Source organism: Artemia franciscana, chromosome 4 (genome assembly GCF_032884065.1).
Source record: "Artemia franciscana chromosome 4, ASM3288406v1, whole genome shotgun sequence".
NCBI classification, from domain to species: Eukaryota; Metazoa; Arthropoda; class Branchiopoda; order Anostraca; family Artemiidae; genus Artemia; species Artemia franciscana.
Window position 1 is genome coordinate 8,810,147 of NC_088866.1, and position 7,132 is coordinate 8,817,278.

At 30.9% G+C, this 7,132-nt stretch overlaps 1 long non-coding RNA gene across 1 annotated transcript in view; it reads right to left on the bottom strand.

Annotated features, from left to right (window-relative positions):
- Positions 1–624: 624 nt before the first annotated feature.
- Positions 625–7,132, bottom strand: part of LOC136025952 (uncharacterized) — a 17,214-nt gene continuing 10,706 nt past the window's right edge. The window contains exon 2 of the long non-coding RNA XR_010617184.1: positions 625–1,432. This is a non-coding gene — a long non-coding RNA (uncharacterized LOC136025952). The remainder of the gene's footprint in view (positions 1,433–7,132) is intronic.

Consider the following 7,132-nt stretch of genomic DNA (forward strand, 5'->3'; position numbering starts at 1 on the left):
TTTTTCTTTTTACTTTTTTTTTTAGTTTTTATCTTTTTTATTTTTTTTTATTTTTATTCTTAATTTTATTAGTTTTCTTTTTCTCTTCTATTTTTCAGTTATTTCCTTTTTTTTAAGTTTTTTTTTTAGTTTTTAGTTTTTTTAGTTTTTTTTTCCTTTTTTTCTTTTTAGTTTTTTATTGGTTTTTACCTTTTTTTTTAGCTTTTTTAGTTTTTTTCGTTTTTTCTTTTTACTTTTTTTTAGTTTTTATCTTTTCTATTTTTTTTTTATTTTATTCTTAATTTTATTCATTTATATATCCCCCTGTGCACCCCGGCGTCCCCTTTGTAGTTATGTCCCTGTGTCCCGGTCGTCGTCATTTATACTCCCTGTGTCCCGGTGCTTTGTTGATTGCTAATCGAACATTCCTTTTGTCCCGGTCGCTTTCTCTTTGAGTGTCGTCATTTATTTAGATTGTTTCTCCTTTATTTTTCAGTTTTTTTCCTTTTTTTAGTTTTTTTTCTTTTTTAGTTCTTTTAGTTTTTACCTTTTTTAGTTTTTTTTTAGTTTTTTAGATGAAAATTTTTTTTAGTTTTTTTCCTTTTTTTCTTTTTAGTTTTTTATTGGTTTTTACCTTTTTTTTAGCTTTTTTAGTTTTTTTCGTTTTTTCTTTTTACTTTTTTTTTAGTTTTTATCTTTTTTATTTTTTTTTATTTTTATTCTTAATTTTATTAGTTTTCTTTTTCTCTTCTATTTTTCAGTTTTTTCCTTTTTTTTAAGTTTTTTTTTTAGTTTTTAGTTTTTTTAGTTTTTTTTTCCTTTTTTTCTTTTTAGTTTTTATTGGTTTTTACCTTTTTTTTAGCTTTTTTAGTTTTTTTCGTTTTTTCTTTTTACTTTTTTTTTTAGTTTTTATCTTTTTTATTTTTTTTAATTTTATTCTTAATTTTATTAGTTTTCTTTTTCTCTTCTATTTTTCAGTTTTTTCCTTTTTTTAAGTTTTTTTTTTAGTTTTTAGTTTTTTTAGTTTTTTAGTTTTTTTAGTTTTTTTAGTTTTTTAGCTTTTTTTTTTTATTAGTTTTTAGTTTTTTTTGTAGTTTTTGCCTTTTTTTAGTTTTTTCAGTTTTTTTTTTAGTTTTTAGTTTTTTACCTTTTTTGTGGATCGTCACCTGATCCACAGATCCACAGATCCACAGACAGACAGACAGCTTATTTTTATATATTTTTTATTTTTTTTTATTTTATTCTTAATTTTATTAGTTTTCTTTTTCTCTTCTATTTTTCAGTTTTTTCCTTTTTTTAAGTTTTTTTTTTAGTTTTTAGTTTTTTTAGTTTTTTAGTTTTTTAGTTTTTTTAGTTTTTTAGCTTTTTTATTTTTTTATTAGTTTTTAGTTTTTTTTGTAGTTTTTGCCTTTTTTTAGTTTTTTCAGTTTTTTTTTAGTTTTTAGTTTTTTACCTTTTTTGTGGATCGTCACCTGATCCACAGATCCACAGATCCACAGACAACTTATTTTTATATATATCTATACTAGCTGTTGGGGTGGCGCTTCGCGCCACCCCAACACCTAGTTGGTGGGGGCGCTTCGCGCCCCCCCAAGCCCCCCCGCGCGCGTAAGTCGTTACGCGCCATAATAGTTACGCGCCATTGTAGTTGTGTCCCTATGTCCCACCTGTGAATATAGATATATATATATATATATATATATATATGGTTTTAACTACGTAAAACTTGCGAATATACAACATTCTTTGCTGTCCCATTGTCTTTGCATATAAATAGATTGTCAGGTTTACCGACTCTTGAACATGCAACATATAATGGTCCATGGGAAAACAATCTGTATTCAGATCTATACCTCATGATTCTAATGATTGCCCTTGAGCTTTGTTGATGGTGATTGCTAATCGACCATTCCCTGTCCCGGTGTCCCGGTCGTCATTTACATCCCCCTGTTTCCCCCGGTGTCCCCGTTGTAGTTGTGTCCCTGTGTCCCGGTCGTCATTTATATTCCCTGTGTCCCGGGTCCCGGTCATCATTTGTATCCCGGTGTCCCGGTCTGTATATACATTCGTTTTTTAGTTTTGTTTTTCTCCTTTATTTTTTTCCTTTTTTTTTCTTTTTTAGCTTATTTAGATTTTTAGATTTTTTAGTTTTTTTTATTAGTTTTTAGTTTTTATTTCTTTTTAGTTTTTTTGTCCCGGTCGTCATTTATATCCCCCTGTTTCCCCCGGTGTCCCCGTTGTAGTTGTGTCCCTGTGTCCCGGTCGTTATTTATATTCCCTGTGTCCCGGTCGTCATTTGTATCCCGGTGTACATGTCCTGGTCGCTTTCTCTTTGAGTGTCGTCATTTATTAGTTTTTTCCTTTTTTTTTTAGTTTTTTATTGGTTTTTACCTTTATTTTAGCTTATTTTTCAGTTTTTTTCCTTTTTTTTAGTTTTTTTTTATTTTTTTTTTTTTTTATTTTTTATTTTTTTTAGTTTTTTACCTTTTTTTAGTTTTTTTAGTTCTTTTAGTTTTTTAGCTTTTTTACTTTTTTTATTAGTTTTTAGTTTTTTTTTGTAGTTTTTGCCTTTTTTTAGTTTTTTCACTTTTTTTTTTAGTTTTTTATTGGTTTTTACCTTTATAGTTTTTTTAGTTTTTTAGCTTTTTTATTTTTTTTATTAGTTTTTAGTTTTTTTTGTAGTTTTTGCCTTTTTTTAGTTTTTTCAGTTTTGACGTCACCTAATCCAGTTTTTTCAGGTGACGTCACCTGACACATCCATCCATCCATCCACAGACAGACAACTTATTTTTATATACTAGCTGTTGGGGTGGCGCTTCGCGCCACCCCAAAACCTAGTTGGTGGGGGCGCTTCGCGCCCCCCCCAAGCCCCCCCGCGCGCGTAAGTCGTTACGCGCCATAATAGTTACGCGCCATTGTAGTTGTGTCCCTATGTCCCACCTGTGAATATAGATAGATATATATATATATATGGTTTTAACTACGTAAAACTTGCGAATATACAACATTCTTTGCTGTCCCATTGTCTTTGCATATAAATAGATTGTCAGGTTTACCGACTCTTGAACATGCAACATATAATGGTCCATGGGAAAACAATCTGTATTCAGATCTATACCTCATGATTCTAATGATTGCCCTTGAGCTTTGTTGATGGTGATTGCTAATCGACCATTCCCTGTCCCGGTGTCCCGGTCGTCATTTACATCCCCCTGTTTCCTCCGGTGTCCCCGTTGTAGTTGTGTCCCTGTGTCCCGGTCGTCATTTATATTCCCTGTGTCCCGGTCGTCATTTGTATCCCGGTGTCCCGGTCTGTATATACATTCGTTTTTTAGTTTTGTTTTTCTCCTTTATTTTTTTCCTTTTTTTTTCTTTTTTAGCTTATTTAGATTTTTAGATTTTTTAGTTTTTTTATTAGTTTTTAGTTTTTTTTTCTTTTTAGTTTTTTTGTCCCGGTCGTCATTTATATCCCCCTGTTTCCCCCGGTGTCCCCGTTGTAGTTGTGTCCCTGTGTCCCGGTCGTCATTTATATTCCCTGTGTCCCGGTCGTCATTTGTATCCCGGTGTACCGGTCTGTATATACATTCGTGTTTTAGTTTTGTTTTTCTCCTTTATTTTTTTCCTTTTTTTTTCTTTTTTAGTTTATTTAGATTTTTAGATTTTTTAGTTTTTTTATTAGTTTTTAGTTTTTTTTTCTTTTTAGTTTTTTTGTAGTTTTTACCTTCTTTTTAGTTTTGTTAATTTTTTTTTTACTTATGTCCTGGTCGTCATTTATGCTCCCTATGTCCCGGTGCTTTGTTGATTGCTAATCGAACATTCCTTTTGTCCTGGTCGCTTTCTCTTTGAGTGTCGTCATTTATTTTTTTCTTTTTTAGTTCTTTTAGTTTTTACCTTTTTTAGTTTTTTTTAGTTTTTTAGATGAAAATTTTTTTTAGTTTTTTCCTTTTTTTCTTTTTAGTTTTTATTGGTTTTTACCTTTATGTTAGCTTATTTTTCAGTTTTTTCCTTTTTTCTTAGTTTTTTTTTATTTTTTATTTTTTTTAGTTTTTTACCTTTTTTTAGTTTTTTTAGTTTTTTTAGTTTTTTTAGTTTTTTAGCTTTTTTACTTTTTTTATTAGTTTTTAGTTTTTTTGTAGTTTTTGCCTTTTTTTAGTTTTTTCAGTTTTTTTTTTAGTTTTTTATTGGTTTTTACCTTTATTTTAGCTTATTTTTCAGTTTTTTCCTTTTTTTTAGTTTTTTTTAGTTTTTAGTTTTTTTAGTTTTTTACCTTTTTTTAGTTTTTTTAGTTTTTTTAGTTTTTTAGATTTTTTATTTTTTTTTATTAGTTTTTAGTTTTTTTTGTAGTTTTTGCCTTTTTTTTAGTTTTTTTAGTTTTTTAGCTTTTTTATTAGTTTTTAGTTTTTTTTGTAGTTTTTGCCTTTTTTTAGTTTGACAACTTATTTTTATATATATAGATAGTTTTTTTTTTACTTATGTCCTGGTCGTCATTTATACTCCCTGTGTCCCTTTGCTTTGTTGATTGCTAATCGAACATTCCTTTTGTCCTGGTCGCTTTCTCTTTGAGTGTCGTCATTTATTAGTTTTTTCCTTTTTTTTTTAGTTTTTTATTGGTTTTTACCTTTATTTTAGCTTATTTTTCAGTTTTTTCCTTTTTTTTTAGTTTTTTTTTATTTTTTATTTTTTTTAGTTTTTTACCTTTTTTTAGTTTTTTTTTAGTTTTTTTAGTTTTTTAGCTTTTTTACTTTTTTTATTAGTTTTTAGTTTTTTTTGTAGTTTTTGCCTTTTTTTAGTTTTTTCAGTTTTTTTTTTAGTTTTTTATTGGTTTTTACCTTTATAGTTTTTTTAGTTTTTTAGCTTTTTTATTTTTTTATTAGTTTTTAGTTTTTTTTGTAGTTTTTGCCTTTTTTTAGTTTTTTCAGTTTTGACGTCACCTGATCCAGTTTTTTCAGGTGACGTCACCTGACACATCCATCCATCCATCCACAGACAACTTATTTTTATATAGATAGATAGATAGATATATATAAAAATAAGTTGTCTGTGTGTGGATCTGTGGATCAGGTGACGTCATGTTTCGGCTGACGTCATGAAATTAGTTGCCATCATTTTTGCTTTGAAGGTGACGTCATTCAAGTTATATAAGACATATATTCGCGTAGAATTCTATTAATGTTTAAGTTTACAATGACTGATGAAGATGCTCAAAGAGTCTATGCCAAAAAACTTGCTGCTGATAGAGAAAGTCAGAAAAGAAAGCGTGCCGAGGAATCAAAAGAACAGCAAGGAAACAGGCTTGAGGCAAAAGAACGCAAAACCGCGCAGTTAGATGAAGATCCACCTGGACAGCGAGAGTCAAAACATATTAAAACTGAAAATGATAGCGATGATGATTGGGTTTGGGATTTTGACTTGGAAAAGGTCATCAATGACTACCAGATTTTAGTTAAAAAAACAAAGGTTCGGCGATATGTATTTCATAGTGAAGCTGAAAAATAAAGAAGAAAAAGAAAACTGAAAAAAGAAAAAAGAGAAATTACAGACTGGGATACCGGGACACAAATGACGACCGGGACACAGGGAATATAAATGACGACCAGGACACAGGTATTTAAGAATATCGTTCAAAGACAAATTTTTAATTGTAAGAAGACCGTTGAAAGAGAAATTTCTAATTGTAAAATGACTGAAAAACCTACAATGGCAACGGTACCACCATCGAAGTAGATAACCAGTGGGTTTACGGCCAAACTACCATCTTCAAAGATACCACGATAGGAAGACTCTACACCGTTCACCCCAATCAACATGAATGCTTCTTTCTACGCCTGCTTTTGGTGAATGTACCCGGTCCGACATCCTTTGAGTATTTGAGAACTGTAAACGGTACTATACATGACACTTACCGTAGTGCATGCCAAGCTCTGAATTTATTGGAGAATGACCAACACTGGGATAACTGCATCAATGACGCGTGCGAAACGTCAACCCCAAGTCAAATTCGTACACTTGCTCTCCATCAGCTCCTACAGAGTTATGGGAAAAATATAAGTCAAAAATGTCCGAAGATATACTCCATCGAAAACAGCTAGAGACGTCAGAAATGACTTTTGATTTTACATCAGAAATTTATAACGACACTAGTTATTATAGAAGATTTGTGCGTACGTATGGCAAATAAACCTCTTCAGGATTTGGGAATGCCTTCACCTAACCGTATCGCTGCTCTTTCGACATGTGTAGAATTGGATCGTGAACAAAGTTACAGTACGAGTGATCTATTGTCGTATGTACAAAATAACATTTCGCACCCAAAAATATAGACGTCCACGAAATCAACAATATTGTTTTGACCAAGATTCGAGACCAGGCAGTCCTTTGCAAGTCAGTCGACACAGTTTTGGAACCAAATGAAGCGGTTAATTATCCATCTGAATTTTTAAATTCCATATATCTTTCAGGGTTTCCACCACACGTGCTACAACTAAAAATAGGCGACCCACCAAAGCTTTGCAATGGCACGCGACTTGCCGTAAAAAAAACAATGGAAAGCCTAATAAAGGCGACAATCTTGACAGGGCATTTTGAGGGTAAGGCTGTTCTTATTCCTCGCATTCCCATGATTCCAACGGATCTGCCTTTTCAATTTAAAAGATTGCAATTCCCAATTCGATTAGCATTTGCAATCACCATTAACAAAGCTCAAGGTCAATCATTAGAAAAATGTGGTATAGATCTTAATACTGATTGTTTTTCCCATGGACAATTGTACGTTGCATGTTCGAGGGTCGGTAAACCTGACAATCTATTTATATGCAGCGACAATTGGACAGCGAAGAATGTTGTATATTCGTAAGTTTTACGCAGTTAATTTGTATTGTATCCATCTATCTATCTATCTATATAAAAACGAGTTGTGTGTATGCATGTTTGTTTGTTTGTAAAAAGAGCGTTTGCATATGAAGTCATTATTAGTGCATACGGCTTTGTATATGCACAGACAATGGGAAAGCCAAGAATGTTGTATATTCGCAATTTTTACGTAGTTTAACTCCTGCAGACGAAATGAATGCTTGCCTGAAAAATTCTAATTTATGGGCACACGTAAAAATATTAAAATTAACTACAGATATGCGTGTCCGATTGCAAAACGATG